Raw genomic sequence first — 23,244 nt, 5'->3', positions numbered from 1 at the left:
GTAGCACAAACAAGCTTCTAAATTTTTGTAAGAGGCACTTGCAGGGACAAAATATTTTAAGAAATATATATATATATATTATTGCCTTCCCTTAATTTAAGGTAAGCTTCAGGTCCTAAAAGCATGTAAAGTTATTATGCACCACTTCCAGAAATCTGTAGTCATTAATTTGACATTAATGTGCTATTCTTCACTCATTTACATGAATCTTTCTTCTGCCTCAAATTGCATAAAAGCATAAAAGAGTCTACATAGACGCAATAATATAAATCAGATAACTGTGAAAACATTTGGTGGATCTCAATCCCCAATATAATTTGCTAGCATTTGGTTACCACAATGAATTTATCTATTCAATATATGTAACTCTGTTCAAGATTCTATTAGAAATAAGGAAGAAATAAATTTTCCAGGTAGTTAAATCACATTGATTTGATCTGGAGACATTACCGGCACTTTGTTTGGATTAAAACAATCAACAAAAAGTAAATGTTTGTTTCCTAGCTATGCAATCTTAAGCTGCTATGCAATCTTCATTATTACATGTGCATTATGTTTGTTATTATATTGGCATTATGAATCACAAAATCTTAGGACAGCCAATGGAGTTGGAAGAGGAAAAAAAAAAAAAAAGAAGAAGAAGAAAAACTGCAGGCAATATTTGCTAAGGAGCTGACAATATTTTTCTGCAAAGCATTTTATTAGGGTAAATTATAAGTATGATTATCATTTGAGTATCATTATCATATCTGTGAAAAGAGCAGCTTTTGAAACAACTGACAGTAGGCTCTGGTCAGGTTTTACCTACAAACCAGAACCAGGTGCATTCTGTGAATTATATTCTTTGTACATCAGCTGTACATGAGAATCCAAAGGAAAATAAAATTGTTGCAGATCAGCTTTCTGAGTAAATAATAAACACCACAAAATAAGAGTGAAATGTCATTGTCACTTTATTGGCTTCATTTTTTTAATAGAATTATTTGCAGTGTAAGCAACACTATAAAATGAACCATACCTGTTTTATTATTCTATTTATTATTACAAAAATAACGATTTTTGCTTGAATTTTTATGCAAACTGGTTGGAGATCCTTATGAAACTGCTATTCTGTCCTGCTTTGTTAATTATTTATTTTTTCCATATTTGGATGACGTTTAATTAGAAAAACACAAGGTCCAGTGCAGCCTCTGATGCACTGCTGACCATCTGTGATTGCTATTGTACAGAAAGAAATGTGGATACAATGCATCTCTACTATTGCACATTTTATCAAAATAAATGGAGATATATAACTTCTGATATTCAGCTAAAAGCTGCCAATCAGAAGAGGTCCAGATTTGTTTAAAAGTTTTATGTTCTTCCAGATTTATCACTTGACTGCTCCTTTTCCTTCTATAAGCAATGACAAATACATTGTTCATTAAAGAAGGCATAAAGGCTGAATTTCCTGTATAATACCTATACAAAATCTTCATTCTAACTTGCTGTCCTTCCAAAAAAAAAAAAAAAAAAAAAAGAAAGAAAAAAAGTGGTAGTATACTGTATCTTAATTGCCTGGTGACTTTACACCTGGTTTTCTTCAATAATTCCAGGTTGCTGTCACTGCTGCCTGTGTTGCTATAAACTATAACTCGGAACATATCTTCAGTTCTTACTAACACCTACTGAATTTTCCTTTATGATTAGATCTTGAGAGGGAGATAGCACACTGTAGGACTCATTAATATGAACTGCACTAAGATGGCAATCTGGTCTATGAGAAGATCATGCAAAAGTCTTGTCTGATTCCCAATTCAGTGCAATCAAATCAATCAAAATTTGTCTCTTCTTGTAACAGAAGTTTCTCATACCTTTAAACCCACAAAGGTAAAAAAGAAAGAGGCTTGCAAACTGATTTTTTTCCCTCACATACACGTGCTGTAAGGAATCTTCTTTGGAGATGTTATTTAAGTTTGTCTTAATTTCCTTGCTCCTTAGAATGAAACTTGGAGTTTAGAATATCATGTTATTGGCTCTTGAAATTCTTCTTGATGCAATAGCTCAGTAACTACAGTCCTAAAAGCTGCTTTCTACCATTGCTCAAAAAGATTTAGGTATCAGTGTACTATACTTTTGACATTTCTTCCTTCACCCTTACTTGGACAAAAAGCTGGAAAGCACTCTCTGGGCCTTAGAAGCACTGAAAAAGAATATATTGATAATTCAGATTAAAGCTGACTTTAGTGATTTAGTCATTTCATTCATAGATAAATAGCATTGTCTCCAAATATTGACATTTCATGATCAAACTAATTACTTTTGATTTAATAAAGATATTCAAAAGGGGACTAATATAAAAAAAATATATATCATTTCTTTACCATTATTTTCCAGTGGGACATAATTTTTAAAATGGCCATACTCCTTTATATTTGCATTTAATGTTCCTTTCTAATGTGACCCAAAATTATTATGAAAGTCGTTAGAGTACTAAAATGTAAAGTACATGAACAGAGGTCTATTTTGTGTTTCTCAGATTACACAGTTGATTCTTATTGGTATATTAATTCAATTTAATTTTAGAACTGATTTAGAAGTACAGCAGGGAGAAAGAGAGATTTTTCTGCAAAAGCTCCATCGCTAATGCATACTAACTTTAATGCTTCACGTTTCAGAGAATTGAACTGTAAGTCAAAAAACCTATCCAGGATTTTTTTGTACGTCTATGCCACACAAATATATTTCCACATTAATGTAGCACCAGAATGTACAAACAAGCCTCTCTCTACCAAACATATTTTCCATTTACCTCTAGACGTAATAAGACCATGCTGGGGCTATGGCCTAATTTGATGCCATGTTTAATTTGCAATTTCTGATATTTACAACTCTTTGATATTTTACATGATATAGAAAGCTGTAATTGAGCAAGCACTGTCAATGGTAAAAAAAGTTCAATCTTCAATCTGTTTTCAGCTATCACAAATCAAACTATCCATATAGTAGGCACTAGTATATTAAAAATAACAGTATGACCTAGTTTCTTCAAGCATAGCCTACTCTCAAGTGTTCAAGGACATTAGTAATAACGAATGGGGTAGTATCTGGCCTTTTTTTTTTTTTTTTAGTTAACTAAGTGATTATATTGCAACTCAATGTGAACAAAATTATTCATTTTTATGCAATATTTAAATCAATTTTATTTTTCTAAAACCAGAAACATATACTTACTACAAATTTACTATGTCATAGCTTTTTCTGATTCTTAAAGAAATGCCCATGCCCTTGTCTAAGTTATTTCCTATATACCTCCTGTGCTTCAAAAACCAGAAAAGTGCTATTTGCTTTCCTAAGGAATCTATACGCTGTAAGGACCATTCCAAATCTTTAACCCAGCAGCACTGGAATAAATACATGTGCCTCAGCATCCTGTTTCCTCTTCAAACATGATATTTAAGCTGTTATATATTACTCCTTTCTTTTGAAATTACTGGATTGCCATTTGTCAGTGCCTCTGGCTCTGGAAAAAAATACCCATTATATAAAAGCAGTAGACTAGAAATATTGAATAAGCTACATGTGTTGACTCTGGTGCTGGTCATTTATAGCCTCCCTTTAAGACTAACTACTGTAGATATTGCCCCTTTCACGTATTTGGGATACTATCTACAAAACCCTAAATTTCTAAGTTTTCATCTACATCTTTTACACTTCATTTTAAAGCAAATAAAAATAGTATATACATTTTTTATCAGAAATTTTTGTGCATATTTTTATGCATCATTAATATCTACATGTATGAAAAAACAAAGAAACAAACAAACAAAAAACTTTTTGACAGGCCTGAGAAATGTTACTGTATATTTTTTATTCCACTGAAGCTGTGCCAAATCCTTATCATACCAGATAAGATTTAAAAAACAAACAAACAAACAAAAAAAGTAATGCATTCACATTGTGCCTGCTTATATTAAAAGTTAAAGGTGGTAAGATTTGGATGGGTGGCCATTGTGCCCTGACTTGACTTCAACTGTAGCAAGTCATAAAGGAATAAATGTACCCTGGACAAAATCCAGCTTGTAAAAGTGGCTTCCCTGTTGTGGGCAATTCCTGTGGTAGACAAGACCATTAGTCAGTTTAGGCTTGCAACTGTTTAGACATGGTTTCAAATGCCAAGAAAGTAGTATCAGGTGTAATGGGCAGTCTCAATAATTTATGTATTTTTTCATTATAGCCCTGCATTAAATAATATATGAGCAAACCACAGATTCTGGTTCAATTCGATTTTGTGAGCAATACTCAAATATTACCTGAAATATCAATGTGGTTAAAAACAGAAAAATAATAAGCCAAGGCCAACAGAAATACTCACTCTTCAAAAAGAAGAGGAAAATGTCTGATTATAGCAACAAAGTCATTCCCCTGCCTTGAGCTAAAAAGATATTACAGTATAGGGTGAGCCTTCTTAACCTTAAGACAGACACAATCATTTACTGGAAGATTCTGGCAGCCAGAATTAATTGTTCACCTTGTGTTGCTTCTCCTCCAGTCACCATCATGCTAGCATTTTCTCTAAGCCTCCAATCAGTACTAACCAGTAGGAGAAGTTCAGCAGCAAGGGGCACACAGCAAATTGGTTTGTAAGCTATCATGTCAGGTTCATTCTCCATTTTAATTTTGCTGGTCCTTTCTTTGCCTTTCAGATCTCCACCACCTCTGGGTTCTTCAGAGCAGTTGCTCTGGCTCTTCTAGAGCTTTCTTAGCACTAGCCTTTCCTTCCCATCTGAGTTGTATTAATTTTACAGAATCTGACTTAACTCCCAACAACCACTGCCAGCGCTGAGTCTCTACCTCTACCACACTTAATATTCTTCTGTATCTAATAGACTTAGCCTGTGTATCCATCTTGTTCTTTCTTCAGAACATAATTATAGCATTTGGGGTCTGATCTTTTATTAATTCAGAGTATTAATTCAAATGCTTTCCTAAGCACGGCAGTGTTGTTACTCAAGGGATATCCAATTTACATATTCCCATAATTTCATTTCTGATTGCTAAATTCATCAGCTTGCTTCAAAGTAGTTGATATTATAAACATAATAAGACTTTCAGGAACTGATGTTCATTGCATATTTAATGTTAATATATTTTTCTCAGTACAGCACAGCATTTTCAAAACACAAATCAATACATTTATTGGGAAATTTGCTTTCAGTGGAAAACACATTTCATGATATCCTTGTCTTTTAGGCAAAAAGAAGCAGAGTGAGTTTCAAACATCAAAGCATTGAATCAAAATATATATATATATAACATATATATATATATTTTGCAACACATTAAAATATTATGCTTTATCAACATGAAAATATTGCTTTTAGTCCATGAAAATAAAATAAATTGATTTTAATCCACTAAAATCAAATCAGCATTGATAACTTTTATGGGCACTCAGAATTCTGTCAGAGTGATTAACCACATCAGCTCTTTTCACCATTTAAACTAGGGGTAATATGAGAACAGCTCTATCAATCTGAGAAAAATAGAGAGTACCACCAGACTCAGAAAGGGAAACAGGAAGTAAAAGACTTTTCCCAAGCAGTAATTCAGGAAACATTATTTCTTTCTTTCTGAAGATGTGTCATTATTTCATAGACTTGTTATAAACAAAAACGGTCTTGCTTACATTTTTTCCCCTACTGAAACATGTAATAAGGATATGTCAGTTTACTGGAGATCTGACCCATACAAAAATAAGAAGCAGGAGTGTGAAATTTTAAGCTGTTTAACCTGTTTGGCTTCCCTAGCTCATGGATGTTGAGGGCACTCAGTAACACTCTGAACAAGATTCCAGGTAAATGGTTTTTGGGGAAAAATTGTACTTCTATCAAGTAAAGTTGCATGGGAAAAACACACATCAAATTATATAAAAGTCAGTCAGACAGTTTCTTGCTTTCTTTGGATAATGTATAATGTCTGCTGAATTTTACGTTTCTAAAATTTTAATATGAAAACTGTCACGAGTACAGTTTTCCATCCTTTGAAAAGCCTAGGCAAAATTAAAACAGTGACATTCAAAGCTCATAGTGATAATCATTATCTGTGGCATCATCTGAAAATGAAAACAATATGCCAACACTATATTAACTCTAATAAAGAATGAATACATTTTTTAATAGTGGTATAACAATAGAAAGATAATATTGATCATGGTAGTTTCTAATTTATCTGCAGGGTGAGGTGTATAGAAGAACACTGTTTTACCAAGATAGATTGCTCTTATCCAGGCAACTTTGTGGACCCTCCTTGTTTTTATTTATAAATTTCTGCCCTTAAATTTTACTTTCAATTTCTATGCTGGTCTATACTTTCAACCAGCATATTTCATTTGACATTAAATACATACTTTTAAGATAAACTTTATTTGTTTAATGACAAAACTATCTTAGATGATTTAAATTACATTTTCCTGTCCAACCCAAAGCATTCTATGATAGATTCTATGATTTTATAAACATAAAACAACCACAACACTTTACATCCCATCAAAGAACAGTTGGGATTGGTAGAAATCTTTATTTCAACCTTTCAAAAAAAATAAAAATAAAAATTAAGTGTATAGTAAGTTTTACTACAAAGAAGAGTTCTGATCTCTAGTACATAACACTGTCTCCCAAAAAGAGTTTACAAATGAGTCCATATGTATGTATGTTTTTGTCTACTTATTTTGTATCCATAGTAACAATAATACACTAAGAAAAAAAGACACAAAAATGTCACCAGAAATAATGCTATGTTAGTGAACTACTAAAAATTTTGATAGAACCAGTAAAGTTATTTTCTGTATTGCAGCATCTCTCACAGCAGGAGAAAATGGTTATCAATGGCAGAAGATTTTCTTCTCATTCAAAATTAACATATTGATTTCTAGCTGGAGGGTAAAAAATCTATAGAATTTCTCAAAGTCAGTCAATAAATCAGTAAAATCCCACGTAATAAATTAGATAAAACCAAATGTTGCTAATAATGCAATAAATTACAAGGAAACAGGAAAAAAAAACATGGTAAATAAAATGTATTTTTCAGCCTTTAAAACTGATTCAGTCCCTTAAAATGAGGATGTATTAAACTGTATGTAGTTTAACAATTTCACAAATATTTGGGGCAGATTAAAATGTTTATAGTTTCATTGATAATTCTGAACAAACTACTCTAACTGCACATAATTCTGCTACATGGTCATTGTTAACTTTAAAAAATAAATTATTTTTGTTCAATCCTCTACGATACTACATATCTAATATATGGTATTATATTGCAGATATTCCACAAAAGATTGGCCGTGCAATTCTAACCTAAAACTGAAATAGCAAAATATGTTTTGATATAAAATACACTTCTGTTTTTCTGCAGAATCACTAACGACTACCAGATTTAGCATGCATACCTTAGAGAATCCATCATGGTAAACACTTTTTCTGGGCATGGAAAAGACACAAATATGCAGTACTCTTTGATAGTTCTTAAAAAGAGCTTGCAGAGGTCTACCTAGCAGTAGTTCACAATCTTTCCTTGTTTAATATATATATATATATATATATATGCCAAAAGCTGAGCATTTCTCCTTTTGGCCTTATTTGAAATGTTACTGCTTTACTCTCACGCAAAAAAAAAGTTATGGAAGGTCAAGGAACAGATCTTATTGCCTTACCAAAATTCAGGACCCCTACTCCACCCTTCAGCTCCTCAGGGAATACCTCCCACCTAATATAACAGGAACTGTCCTGCTCACAGAACAAACATCTGCATGAGACACCTTGCTGCTATTTTCAGTGCGCCATCTATGCAACTGCCCACATAGCCTGCAGTCTGTCCCATCTACCATAAATGGGGAAGACAGAAAAAAAAAATCTGAATCATTCTCTAAGAATGGAACTAATGAAGCCTGGTTACCTACTGACAATTTTTTGCTCTCCTTGCCCTCTACATCTCTCATCCCTCCCACCACAACAGCTCCAGCTCTTCCATCTCTCAGCAGGCCACGCAGGGTAAGTACGTGATGTTCTGCCGGCCAAGATTCATTCAATTGTTAGCTTGTGGGTTGCTACCAAGGGACACATTTAACTTTTGAGCTCTGCTTGTCTTTCTCTCGATGCCAGCATTGAATCATGTCCTACCCAGCTACTGATAGTCTAAGACCTTTAGGAACTTAATTATTTGGGAACCTCTACTTTCATTTCCGATTTGATTAAAACTGAACAGTGAATTCAAAAATCATTACAGACCATGCTATGAGAGATAGATAGACTGAATACAGACAATGAAATCTCATAAGCTCTATTTACACAGGAAAACAGCCTGAAAAATCCAAGTCCTCTCTGTTCAGCAGTGCAAGAAAAAAACAGCACCGGAGTGGAGCGCTTACAGCAGAGCTCCAGTCCTTGCTGTGTGCTCGGGGAGGCAAGAGACACTCTTGCCTGAGGCTAACACTTTGAGGAGGCACATGGGAATACCAACTCACCTGAGGTTCAGACACCACCTTGTTGTGGCTTTTCTGCTCTCCACTTTCCAGGAGAGTTAAAGAGTTTTTGTTTGTTTGTTTGTTTGTTTGTGTACCAAAATCTCCTGCTTTGAGTCTGCCAGAAGTCATAATCTCAAAATAAAACATTGTCATGAAACTGGCTTCTGAAAATGCCTAAACAGTAATAATTATCAAATCTATGTTCTAAGATACATACCCTTGACTTAAATTCAAGCATTTTCTTTTAATTAATTACTGTATCAGAAAACAGCAAATAACATAAAAGAGATGTTAGTCATTTTGCATGTCAGTCATTTGCATCTCTTTGCATAAAGAGAGATAGGAAGCCAGGATAAATATAAGTCTTTTCAGCCATCAAAACATTTCATAAATGAGTTTGTACAAATGAACACATCAACTGAAATGCACCATATCAGTAATCAGATAGAAAATGAAACAAAGGATATAATTAAAAAGGAAAACTAAACCTATTGTTACTGCTGAAAACCTACACCCAGATTTTTTTGTGGTTGCTTTACATACCATAACACTTGGGAATATCCTGAGTATATACTTGTTTGTATGAGAGCTAGTCTTGAAGCATGTGAGGTGTTTCACTTTGCATGACAGATATGCTCTAAATCTTGATTACTTCCCAATTAAGGGCACTGCTGCTTGTCAAACTCCAATCTCCTTAATATGAAAATGTCTTATGAACATACAATCAGCCCTCAAATAGGAAGAAAGCTGTAGTGAGTTCTGGTGAGAAAAGAAACAATTACCTGCAAAATGGAGATAAGAGGAATCTGAATTCACTGGGGTCCTGCACAGTTTCTTTTATGTGAATCTCAACATTCACAAGATAGAATAAAATGTAAGATCTGATTTATTCAGAGCCTTCCGGTGAATGAGAGACCCACTTTTCCTTATTCTAGACTCCTTGTTATCAGAACTAAAAAGGATAATGGCAAGTACAAATGATGACAAAAAGCAAGTTTTTCAACTTTCCCAATTCCTAATACTTGACAAAAGTAATGTGTTAGTCTGCAGAAAATGTGTAAAGACTGAAGTTACATAATTCATTCTTCTAGTGGTGAATCAACAAGATATCTATTTGTCTGGGTAAATAACCACACAGGAATGATGGCAGGAGGATGCTTCCCAGAAGGGTTGTCAGTGATAACATGCATAACGCAATGGGATTTTAAATGAGAACACAGCTTTTGTAAATAATGTACACTCTTCAAGATACTCTAGAGACACCAGGCAACACAATTCCTTTAGACAGAGATCGTGCTTAAAATACTGTTTCTCACAGTGTACATGATCTCCATTAGGGACTTAAGTCAGACAAAAAGACAATGCTTCAAGGAGAGTGTTTTGAACCCTAAACGGAGAGCACAGGAAACAGATCTATAAATAGAAGACAATTTTTCAGAAAACTATAGACCAAGGAGACCGTTGTTGCCTTTTTATTGTTTGAAATTTCTTATAAATCACTCATACTATTACTAAAAGAAGAAAGAAACTTCTGCTCACAGAAACTTCTGCTCACATTCTGTTGCACGTCCTTCACTTACAGGCCCCAGAGAGGGAGAGACAGGAAATAAAATCACCAGCTCAACCTACTTCTTGGAATCATTGTAAATACAGTGCAATTCAGAGTTTTAATTAGAACAAAGACAGATGAGCTATTTTTTTTTTTTAATTATTTGAATACATGTTGGGTTTTGAAACATTTGCACAATTCTGAATCAGTGAGAGCTTACTTTATAGTCGAAGACACCAAGTTACCTTTACCTCAACTGAAAACATGGAAAATACCTTGAATTATAAAATTATACCACTATTGTTCCTACCTTTAAGTATTTTCATCTCTTTTACATCTAATTTCCATTGCTATCCCTTCATTTTATCTGTTTGGCAGCAAGGAAGGATCTTCCCAGGGAAACCAAGAACATCCTCATGAGACATAAATGCACTATGGCATGGTCATCCCCTTTTCACTGAAGTCCTTGGACTTCAAGATTTGAGACCTTGCCAAGATTTGAGACCTCTCTTTTTGAAAAGACATTTCAGCTGGAGTACTGAGCTAAAAATAGCATGTAAATAAATCAGGGCTTAAAGATGAACCATTCTTTCCATTGATCTCAGAGAAAATTCTAGATATAGAAAGGAACAAAAAACTGGGGCACAGATGAAAAGCAAACCTCTTTCTCACTCGTGACTCATAGTGTTAACACATAAGCAGGCCTATCTTCTTCTCTGGGGAAGGCAGTTAGAGTAAGTATATTTGTACTGCTTTCTCATTTGCATTACTAGTTTCTACCAAATATGCTAATGTATTTTATAAAATAGTATATCTCTCTGCAGTTTAAGCTACATTTACAGAAATTTGCCATTGCTCATTTGAAACAGTATACTGCACATGTACTTCCTTTTAGAGTAAAACCAACCAAACAAAAACAACAGTAGCAGTAACAACAACACCTTGCCTTGTTCAAGGCACTGCTATTCATATTTCTTCACTGAAGCCCTAGGAAAAGTTTATAAATTCTTATTTATGTGGATTTAAGAACATAGAATACCAAATTAGGACTTTTTCCTTTGTTTCTTATATTCTCTGACCAATTTTCAAAAACTCATTTCCAACACTGACTGTATTTTCAAAACCCTCTGCTGCTGGAAGATACGGCAGAGTGGTGGATTTATACAAATTATATAATTAAAAATTTTACTCATGCATACAGCACATAACCTTCGAAAACATCATATTTCTATTTTATATTGATCTAACAAAGCATTTATAACAAACCGCTGTATCCAAACATGGAAACACAAGGATGGTACAATGTTCCCAGTATTAATATTTGTTTCCTAGAAATTACAAATACATGGTACTCTGCAATCTGAACATCTCAAGCTTACCTTGAAGTGAGACCATCACAAGGATGAAATAGTCTTTTTTTTTTTTTTTTTTTTTTAGCATTACTGGCAGCTTCTGGTTACCTTTATTTCAATTTTAACCTCTGAATCTTGCTATTAAAATGCTTAAAATTCTGTCCATTGTTCCATTACTTAACTCTTGTGGTGCATTTTCAGTTAACCATGTTTCTTAAGAAATGAACAAGGAATATACCTCTCAAGCATTGTTGTAACCCAGAGATTCTTTTCACCCCTTCCTGTTAAAGACATCCATTAAGTTTTTTCTTTAGGACTATCATCTCTCTGAGACATTCCCATTTGTTTTCCTAGTGCTCAACAGATATCCAGCACAGAGGAGTTTTGTGAATAGCAGCCTAGAATTTAAGTACAAAAATTAATGAAAACAGTATTAGCTAGCATCACTTGTCCTCCATGGACTATTAGCATGGTCTATTAGCAGGTGATTATAAATCTGCTCACAGATGTTTAAAAGGAGCCAATGCTTAAACACACAAGCAATCCCCTATGCCTTGATTGCATTCACATCTTCACTGAAGGAGCAGGGGGGAAAAAAAATAAAATAAAAAAATGCTGTGCTAGGTGTGTGGTAACGTTCAGTCTCACAGGGGTTGTTATTGACAGGCAAACTTGTTTTATTTCTGTCATATTTCTTTTTCTTTTTTTTTTTTTTTATTTAATAATTAGGAAAAAAAACCTGCATCATAACCTTGAGATGGAGAATGACGATTAAGAGGGGATGAATCAATTCAAAATAAATAAATTTTAATCAAATTCTAAAACTTTCTAGAAGTTTGAAAAACTTCTGACCAACTTATTAGTCATCTAAATTGTCTTTGCTTTTCCTATTTTCAGCTGAAATAAGATCTATGTGAAAACAGTATTATACATTACTTTGCACCATTGCTGATCTACTTTGCTCAACATAAAGGCACCAGTTGCTTAATATGGAATAATGTGCCAGCTACGGCTTGGAGCTCCTAGGAGCTAAGGAGGATTTTCATAAAACCTGAGCTGGTGACAGTCATAGCATGCAACAGAGAATATCAGGAAAAATATATATATTGTTATTGGTATTTTAATTATTATAGAGTATGACTGCTTCAAAAGGCAGGCTAATTTAAGTTTTTTTGTTTGTTTGTTTGTTTGTTTTAATGCTTATGTAGGAGAAATACAGTACCATTTTTTCTCATTAAAAATAAAAGATTTGCATGAGGTTTTTGGAGTAAAAGTTCTACCTATTCATCATAATTTCAGAAACTCCTGACAGTATTGCAAATTGAGTGCATTGTATAATTTTAAATCTAGTGGGTAACTCAGGTTTCTCCAGGAAGGAGAGTGCTGAGACTTTGTTTTAAAGGGGGCAGTTTTCAGACTGCACAATGATGATAGTTTCTACAGAATTTTTATTAAAAAAAAAAAAAAAGAAATAAAAGATGTATTACTGTGTGGGGATCAAGCTAACTTTAAAGAGAAGCTTCTTAAAGAAATAAATTTGACTGCCAGGGTGAAAATGAAAGTGATTATCAACTTTCTCTTTGTCTTTAATGTGTTTTTGGGAGGAGCTGTGACATAATTCTGATGCTTCCACATTCAATTCTTTGTCACTTTCAGCCTTTGCTACGTAAACATTCAACAGTTCCAACAAAAAGAACATCGTAAATCTTTAATCATTATGAAAAACTCAGTACCTTGACCTTGTATTTTAAAGTTAAATGGAGTGACATTATAAAAATTAAATTGGTTCTTGCTCATTTCCATAATATCCTTTAAAAAGCCTTGCCTAGCCTGGAGTATATGTCCTATTTCTTTATCTTTCTTGATGACCCCTCATGCCTGCAAGTCAGCTCGTTTTTCTCTGCTGAAGACTGCACCCTACTGCTGCATGTGCTGTAAAATTTCCATTAAAATCTAGGGCATCATCACTCATTCTTATCTGCAGCAGGCTGCTGAACAGTGCGATACCAGCAACTGCATGCGAACTAAGTCTCAAAGGACAATATAGCTATACACATTGCCATCCAGCATGGAAAAGAATTCTACCTGCATAATATGTTATCACATAGAGTACACCGAGAATCTTAAAACTCTGGGTCTGGTGTACAATGCTGCTGTTAATTCCCTTGCAACAGCAAGCCTTACTTAAACAGCAATTTACCAGTAGGCAATTAGCTTCTCAAAGAACATTTTTATTAAGTTCACTTCACAATAAAATGATCTGTCTCATCAGCTAATGAATATTTGCTGGTTAAAGCATTATTATTTTAAATTCATATGTTACAAGTACCTGAGGGTATTTATGCTTGTCTGTGTGGTTAACCTTCAGGTTTCTAAGTCCTTCTTCAAGCAGATTCTTAAGCTGTTTTTGCTCCCAAATACATGGACACCTTTCAAAAGTGTTTCAAGTTAGCCGTGCTTATTTCTTTCTCTTCACCTTTTCTACTTTGCATTCACTATTGTGTGTACACATATAGATGTGTATATATACACACTTCAGAGTACATGTAATCATATAACATTCTACAATCTGTATGCTTATATAAGCATACACTCTATAACACTGCAGTATTCAAAACTTCAGTCTTGCTATGCTATTCTTCTGTGTTTCAGCTGTCATAATTGTCATCTTCATCTCTCATTTTACAGGATGATATTTTTTTTTTTTTTTTGATCCTGAGCCCAAGCTATTGCATGCCTTGAAATCAGAGAACAGTAACTTAATTTCACATAATGTGCAATGCCTATCCTGTGTGTATCTGAGCAGAGCACAGAAGAGAAGTCTGATCTGTTTGCACATGCTGTTGAGATGGGCTGCAGTGCTCTGTGTCACATTGGGTGAACTATCCTTATCCTGTTGGCTAGCACCTCTGTGTCTAAAAAGATAACTTTGCCCAGACAAGACAAGAATACAGAATATCTGACTGCTGTTACATCAGCATCAGACAGTCTTCCAGCAATCTGTACCTGAGAGGATTTGCCACTGGTAACCACTGCTACAAAAGAGCTCGGCATCTATGAGATGCTGAAGACTGGGTTGCTGGTTCCTTTAATCTGTTTTGGCCATTCATTTTTTAAACATGTATATATTGTTGTTTCAAACTTTTCCACAATCTTGCCAGCAGCCACCATCAGCCAAGCCCTTCTGGTGTGCAACACAAGCAGCTTTTATTCTTTTTATTTTGATAGGCTTCTACCCCAGGATGGGGCAAACACATCAGTGCTTCCATTGCTGTATGGGGCAAAGTATATGTCAGCTGGGAACCTCTGTTTCTCCCAGTGAATATAAATGTACATTGTGTGAGGACAGAATAATCCGTTCATGACTTTAACTAAAGAGTTCAGCAAATACTTTATATATTTATGTATTTATTTATTCAGTCCCCTTCATGTATACCAGCAACAGCACTTAGCTAAGCTCTGATAGATCCTCAAAAAGACATATGGACCCGGAGAGCTGTCGTCTATCCTTCATCTACTAACATCAAAATACAGCTAATAATGATTATACTTAGTGTCTGTCCTGAATCTAGATGTAGAATATTTCTAGTGGCTAGATGATCTTTACAGCAGGTTTGTGTTAACTTTTTTATAGCTGTCTCACAACTAGGACATTTCACAGTCAACTATAATTAACTAGGTTGGACGTACCCAAGATAGCATCATAAGCTATCTGTTTCTGTTGCATAAATGATTGAATACAAACCAAGCTTGCACTGACTGGCATAAGAGGCAGATCACAGAGCACAGTCTTTTCCACTGTGCAGACTAAAAGCACATTTGAAGAGTAAATGAAGAGGAAAGGTCATTGAGCTTAAAGTCTTCAGTGACAATAAGCCAAGACAATATGTTAACTTTCTGAAGTAGGTAAGGAAAACACTAAAGCCCATGCATACAGTATGGCTTTCTGCAGTGCAACATGGAACATAAGATGCTCTCACCACTTTCAGCAAGCTTCCCACACTAAGTACATCTTTCCCTACTGGTTCCACAACACACACGCCTTATGAACTGTATAAGGGTCAAACAGTATCCATATGACAACGGGATAATCATTGGCTTTATATTTTTGCATATAGGTTACATGTGGGAGTCAACAAATTTATAGGATGAAATACAGAGCAGCATATATACGTGATTTTCATAATGCTATCAAGAACAAAGAGAAGTCTTGCAAATACCGAACTCTTCTTGGAGATGATTTCAAAAGGCATTACTGAGAAGCGTGAAAGGCACCTTGATTTTTATGCTGGGAGACTTACCCCTTAATTATAATCCCCCCCCTCCCACACACACTTCAGAGGATGCTATATTCTCTAAGGAAAACAATGTTGTTTTTGTTTTTTTGTTTTTTAAAACAAGCCTAGAAGTAAACAATCAGTTGAAGAAATATTGTGGATGCATTACTGATTTGTAACCAAAGAAAAACAGTGTAAAGAGCCAAAACATCTTTAAATAATATTCTGAAGATATAATCTGGTCATTTATTTTATTCTGTCATTATCTTCTGAATATATAAGATTGGTAATTTATTTTACTTTGTCATTATAAATGTATATATTACTAATTTTTATTTAGCTTAAGTATAACAGTTTGAAGCATGTAGATATGTAATGTCTCATCTCAAAATAATGTAATGAGATGTATAATAAATTTAAGTATACTCAAGCAACACTCAAGCTGAATCTTACAGCTGGAAGATTAAGTCACACAACTGAAAAGTGTGTTGTTCCAAGGGCAATATACAATATTGACAAAGTGCAAAATCAATTTATCTTTCTCAGAACTCTGATAAATATCCAGTCTTGGAAACCTTGGAAAGGCTGTGAGGGCAAGACAGGAAAGTATTCATCCACAGGCTCAACATAGTACAACAGTAAAAGAGGAAAGAGAATGAGTTCCTAGTCCCTAGTGATAACAAACAAACAAACAAACAACAAAAAAAAAAACAACACACCTTAAATCTTTATCATACTGAGGCTGAAACAAAACAGCTGGTAGCATCAACAGGTCTAAATGAAACAGTATTTATGTACTTAAAGAAAATCAGATAAAGCCATTAAATCACACAATGCATAGCCAATATTATCAATAATTGATTCTTTTTTCACTGTATGTCTTTTCTCTGGAATGTGCATGCAGTATTATTTATTTATTTACTAATTCCTTGGGACTTGAATTGTCTCTTTCAATGTCTTCTAAGCACCAGACATGTTTTTTTGCGTTATGTGATTCAAAATACCACAGGAGCACTAACACATTACCATTGTGTTAATTAATTAGAAGTATATTTTGAAATAGTGTATATTACATACTCTATAACAAACTTTATGTATAGAAACTATCGTGTGATAGCAATGCTCTTGTATTAGGTACTGAAGTGGCTGAACTTAATTTGAAACCACAGTATGAATTAATCATTTTTTAGATTTGAAACTTAATGTTCTTTTGCATTTGCAGTCTCATTGTGATAGTACCATTATTTTCTAGTTATTACTCAGAATTAATATGATGGGCATAATTTTAACAACTTGGCCCTTCTAATCCCTGGTGAAATCTAGATGTTAATTCAAATGAATGAAATAGTCATTTCAAATTTTCAAAACTTCATGAAATACTATGTGGGCTGAGGTTGAAATTCACTTAAGTAATTAATCTTCCATTCCTGCCACTGTCTGTTAACACTAAAGAATTTTTAAGACCCTTTGGTACGGATTCAAGAATAGTTTCAAAAATATATGCTGTGATGCGACTATGTTCCATAATCAGTCCTAGAAGAAACAGGTCTTTAAAAGACCACACTCCTTAACTTGTTAGCTTACAAACCAGTCTGGTTAAGCAACTGCAATGCAGGTATGATTTTTTTATTTTTTTTTCTCACTCTTTTCCGATTTCCACTTGATTATTATTCTTATTGCAGAATAAGAAGAATTTATTAATGATATTAAATTAAGTATTAATTAAAATTGATAATGAATAATAAGAATTAGTTAAAAAGACATTTTTGAGTTTACTTGTCTATCCTTACTGCATTGATAGGAAACAAGACCACAGTTTTCTCCACAATATATCTATTCTAGAGATATTATATTCCCTTAAGTACAGTAATGCAACAAATCCAGCTTCTCTACACTGACACCACTAAAAACACAAAGAATATCAGTTGTTAACTAATGCATCTTGTCTATGGGAACCTATTCCAAACAATCATGTTCGCATCTTTCTGAGTTAATTACTTAAAGAAATAAGACACGTGTTTTTGTGTCTTCTTGGCAGCCACCTATCAATCATCACTTTGCCATAAGTAATTTCTGGGTGCACTGGCCAATTTCCACCAGATCAAAAAAGATGTCTACAAGATGATTCAGTTCCTACGTATTACAAAATACCAACAGTTTGCAAGAAGAGGGCAGATAAAGCAACGTCCCCCAACAGAAACAGAGTGTAGCCTGAGATCAATAGTTTTACACTGGAACTGGCTGATAACCTGTCAAATCTTGCCCAACTCACATGCAATGAATGACAGCACAGGCTGCCTCTTTGCCTTTCTCTAGTTAGGGGACAAGTGCTGAATCTGGGGGTTCTTTGAGAAGAGATGTTTTGCAGGGAATAAACTGCAGGAAATTTTAGTTCAGAAGTGCGTGCAGAGCTGGACAGAGGTGGACAGGAAATCTGGCTGTGTTACTTGTGCTACTCACAACCTGCTTGCTCACGCTTTAAATACTTATTTTTAGATAAATTTCTTTTTTCTTTATATGTTGGATATGCTATGATTCCATTTAGAATCCATTGTTTCCATACAAAAATAATAGGTTAGAAAATCAATAACAGTGGTTGCAAATCATTAGAAAAAAAATATTACACTTATTTAACCGATTTGTTCATAAGAAAATAATTAAGGTATAATTTTTCCTGCTGTTTTTAAATGCATTATCAAACAGACGGAAGCATAGCAAAGAAGCTCACCTTCACAGCAAAAGGAAGCTGTGCAATCTAATTTCATTATGAATCTTTCTAATTCTTAGATGCTGCTAGAACTGGAGAACCCTTTAAGTTGAGAAGGATCTTACATGGAGCCTAAAGAGGACTTCAGAAGGTCTCATGATGTGCTTCACATCTTTTGCATGTATTCATGGGGCAGAACAAAAGACAGCAAGATGCCAGAGTAAATCTGTTTAACCAGACCTAAATGCCAGGTTTTCTTCTGGGTGAATATATGGGATCAACAATGATAGTCAACCTCAATAAAAAGAAATGGAAAACTGTAGTTATGAGTAATAGGGCTTTTTAAGCTTTGATTTTATTTTGGTTGATTGGATGCCATGGAGTTTGTTCAAGATGACACATGACACCCCTCTTCTAAATACATTCTGTGCAATTTCACTTTTAAATGAGAACAAATTTACTATTTTGCATAGAGATTGTAATATATGAAGAACAAAACCAGACCTTCTAAAAACCTTAAGTAGTATGAGTTTATTGTTTCTTGAATAAATGGAATATATATGAAGACATGACTACCTATTCACAGCAATCAATGTGCATGCATTACAAGATGTGTTTATCGTGTTATTTTATTTTATACTATTGCTATATTTTGTATTATGGAATATTTAGGCATACAATGTGCTATTACTTTACAAAGAATGGATGACTGAAAAGCATGGATCTTCATAGTTGTAGATAAATCATAAAATTCATATGCTTCCATTTATGACAGGATTTCTACATTCCTTATTTTAAATATGGGCCAAGAAACAGAAAAAAAATATGAAAAATTAGGAATATTTTCTTGAAGTCTTCTCTAAGTCTTTAGAAGTGAAAAGTACTATACAAGAAAAACAAACACTCCACATTAACTAAGCGTGCCCTCCAGCTATCAGAGGTAAGTAGTTTATATGCTGAAGTCTCAGATTTAATCTAATTTTGGAATTAATACCAGAATAATATCCAACCCATTTAACAGCTACACATATGATTGAATATGATCACCTACAAGAAGGAATACCACAGATTGACTAGAAGTATTTCAAATTAAATACATAAATAAATTATTCTGCAGTCTGGTGTCTATCCTATCCCACATTAGAACAATGTGGTAGAGTCTGACCAGTGTAGGTAGAATCTGACCGGTGTGCTTTATTTTTCTTCTGTAACTGTAAAAAAAATGATAAAAATAATAGTAGTAATTCCAGGGATCTTTATCTCTGACGTTTCTTGACTCACTTAACTTTTTGCAACCTGAAATACAGAATTGTGCCACACCTGTTTACTTTTTAGTTTTGTGTTTTGGATTGCACCAGTGGCAGAATTTTGGGGCAAAGAGGGAAAAAAAAAAATTGGACACAGAATAATCAGAGAGGATAGAAAATAACAAACTGTGCTATTCTATACATTTCATCACACCAAGAATCTCCAACCCCCCGTGGAAATATTGCAGCATCTTTCCCAGGGAACTTCATCAATTTATCAAAACGGAGTTACACAAACCTCACTTTCTGCATTTAAATTAGTAGCTTAATTGAACCTTAACTGTTCATTCCTACCCCATGCTGCCTTTTACGTGCACAGATTTTCTTGGCTATTTTTAATCCTGAAAAAAATTCCTATTCAGTTCACTGCATGGCAGCACAACCTTTTATATCAGCACTGCTAAAGGGGCACCAAAAGCTGGAGATAGCTGGAGATGGATGAAGGCTGCTTTATAATACTGATGCTGCCTGCAGAATACCTGAGAACTAATTTAGACTGCCATTTCTCAAGGTTTTCAGCATCATGCACTCCTTTGCAAAACACCCACACAAGGATTCAAAGTCCTATAGGTCCATATGCAAGCACCCTCTCTCTATCCATTCCTTTATCCCGTATGATAGCTGTTCCATCATCTAACTGCAAGGAGGAAGCTTAAACATTCACATGAGGAAAAACAGAAAAAAATACTGTTTTCTGAAACAGCATCAGGGGTGCAAGCTAGCCGCAGTGCTGCAGCACAGCACATAGCCTCCTTCACATCCCTGACTGCATCTTCCTGTGGACAGCAGCAAGGGGAGCCAGCCAGTACCAAGTCTTTGCTAGAAAGAGGTCTGCTGTGCAGCAGCTATTCCTGAGGCCTACCTGAGGTTATGGACCCAGTTTAGCACATCTGAGAACCATAGCTAGGAGAGGTACCAAGTTCAGGAGGAAATCTTTGCAGAGCCTTTCTTCCTCCCAGGCTCATTCTTTATTTTTGGTGAGAAATAGCAGTGTTTGGAATGGCAGCTAAGCAAGCAAAGACCCTGCATTAGCTGGAATGAAGCATCTTAGCCTAAACAGTGTGAGCCTGTTTGCAAATAAACCTTGGTGTGCTGAACTCCATAGCAGCTTTACCATCTACTTCATTAAGATAACAATTTAACTATAAAAATCTATTAGAAGATTTTTTTTTCCTTTCCATTTTAACAATCAGATAACAGATATGCTTATGGGTTTAATTTACACTCAGTGAGAACCTTACAAAAGCTTTCAAGAGGCTCATATATGATTCTATGCAAGCTTTTGCATGACACACACATGAAATACCTTCACCTAATTATTACCTTTGCTTCGTGTTCAAATTGGCTATTAACTCCAAACAAGCAGAAAATGAATTAAATATATATGCCTAAGCAGCTTTAAACATCAGGTTTGAACTTCATCCCCATATAGCTCTCACAATACTTTTGAGATGGAAATTCTGCAAAATTGCAAAATTGAGCATACAACATAAATGATATGCCTTCACACTTCAGGGCTATAAGAACACTTACTTGGGAGCTGATTTTGAAGCTGATTTAATCTAATCTTAAGGTTAGCATAACTACAATGAAAGCCCAAAATAAATATAACTTGTTTGTGTGGTGGTATTACTCAGCTGGGCAGCTGAGCTCCACCACAACCGCCCCATCACTCCCTCTCCTCAAATTAAAAAGGGGAGGGACCCATGGGCTGCAGGGGGACAGCCTGCTCCACCAGGGGCCTCTCCGCAAGCCGCAGGGGAACTGCTGCTGCGCGCCTGGAGCACCTCCTGCCCTCCTTCTGCATTGACCTTGGGGACTGCAGGGCTGGGTCTCACTCCTCACTCTCCCAGGTGCTGCTGCACAGCATTTTTTTTTATTATTATTTTTTCCCCTTTCTTAAATCTGCTCTCACAGAGGTGCAAGCAACATAACTGGCTCGACTCTGGGCAGCAGTGGGTCGCTTTGGAGCTGGCCAGAGCTGGCCATTATCTAACATGGGGCAGCTGCTGGATTCTTCTAACAGAGGCCACCCCTGCAATCCCCCACAAACCTTACCACCAAAACCCCATACAGTTTGAAAAATTAAGTAATAGGACTACAGGATTTTTGTTTGTTTTTGTTTTTAATTTTGCTTTTGAAAGAAGAAGACAAAAAAAATCTTTTGTTTGATAGGCTGAGACTTCAAAAGGCACTTAAAGGCACAGAGAGTACAATTCCTCCACTGATAAATATCTTACTACAGAAATCCCATACTTCGGATGACATATTTCTGTGAATTTCTATAAATAAATCATAAAATAGTCTCAAACTAAAAAAAAAAAAAAAAAAAAAAACAAAAAAACACCCATTCTTTAGAAAATATATTTTCAACATTTTTATTGCTTATCAAGTTTGTGAAGTTGTTGAACTGTTATATATATATATATATATATATTAAAAAAAAAAAAAAAAAAGATAAAAAAATAATGCTACCTTCAAATAACTTTAAAATTTAGGGGATATAGTTTAGCAATGAAGACTGGAGCCTAGGGAAGCTAAAGACCTTGTTAAATATTTGGTAGGATTGAGGAAAGGTGGATAAATAAAGTACTGGCAAACAACTAAGAAAATTTTTCCATTTTTTGTTATAGTTTGGGTTTGTTTCCTTTGTTTTTCTTCTTTCTGTTCTCCTGTTAGGACTCATTTTAGAGGAAAAGTTTCAGTGCTTTTTTTGGAAGAAGTGGAGGGAGTGGGAAAGAATAAACCAGGCCTCAGGGAAGGAGAATGAAGAAAGTGAGCCTCATTCAGCTGTTTTAATGTCTGCATTAAGAGACAATAAAGACACATTTTCAATTGGGAAAAAAAAAAAAAAAAAAAAAAAAAAAATTATTTCAATTTTTTAATGAAAAAAAAAAAAAAAAAATTTTTAATTTGAAAAAAAAAAAAAAAAAAAAAAAAAAGACATGATTCTAGATCTTCATGGATAGAATTACAATAAAGATAATAGCTCTCTAACCTGAACACAAGTAATCTCTCTCCTTAGAATGAGAACCCATCCCTGCTTTTCTTATCACCATTTTTTTCCACAAACACGCTCTTACAAATGTGTAAAATGTATCTTTCCAAAATAATTGTCATGTCATACAACAATAAACATGTCAATTTTAATAGCTAATCACCTTTTTATTTTTTGTATAGTCTTATTTATGGATATTCAATTGTTTATTAATATCTTAAATCCCCATCTCAATTTTATTTCTCAGGTACTGCATTCATTTTGGTCAATTTTTTAAAAAGCCCATGCAATTTAATTAGAGAAAGACTCCCCAGGGGTGCATACAGAATGAATAGAGGCATACGCAGGTGGTACTACCTGCAGGTGTCTGTAGAAAGAACCTAAAACAACACCTTAATGCAAATATTTTCCATGGTGGGAAAATTTTAACTAATTCTCAAACCCTGAAGAAGAGCAAGGTACTCTTTGAGTGGACTCAGTTTTCAATCTCTTCCCTAAGAATGGTACAGCAACAGGTAAAAAAAAAAAAAAAAAAAAAAAAAAAAAAAAAA

General features: G+C 34.5%; 1 protein-coding gene across 10 annotated transcripts in view; it reads right to left on the bottom strand.

The window, feature by feature from the left end:
- The window catches only part of DMD (dystrophin), a 1,227,136-nt gene that overhangs the window by 418,628 nt on the left and 785,264 nt on the right, over positions 1-23,244 (bottom strand). The gene's annotated exons all lie outside the window — the stretch shown is intronic.

Source organism: Oxyura jamaicensis, chromosome 1 (assembly GCF_011077185.1).
Source record: "Oxyura jamaicensis isolate SHBP4307 breed ruddy duck chromosome 1, BPBGC_Ojam_1.0, whole genome shotgun sequence".
Taxonomy (NCBI): Eukaryota; Metazoa; Chordata; class Aves; order Anseriformes; family Anatidae; genus Oxyura; species Oxyura jamaicensis.
This window is presented reverse-complemented; position numbering and strand designations above follow the sequence as displayed.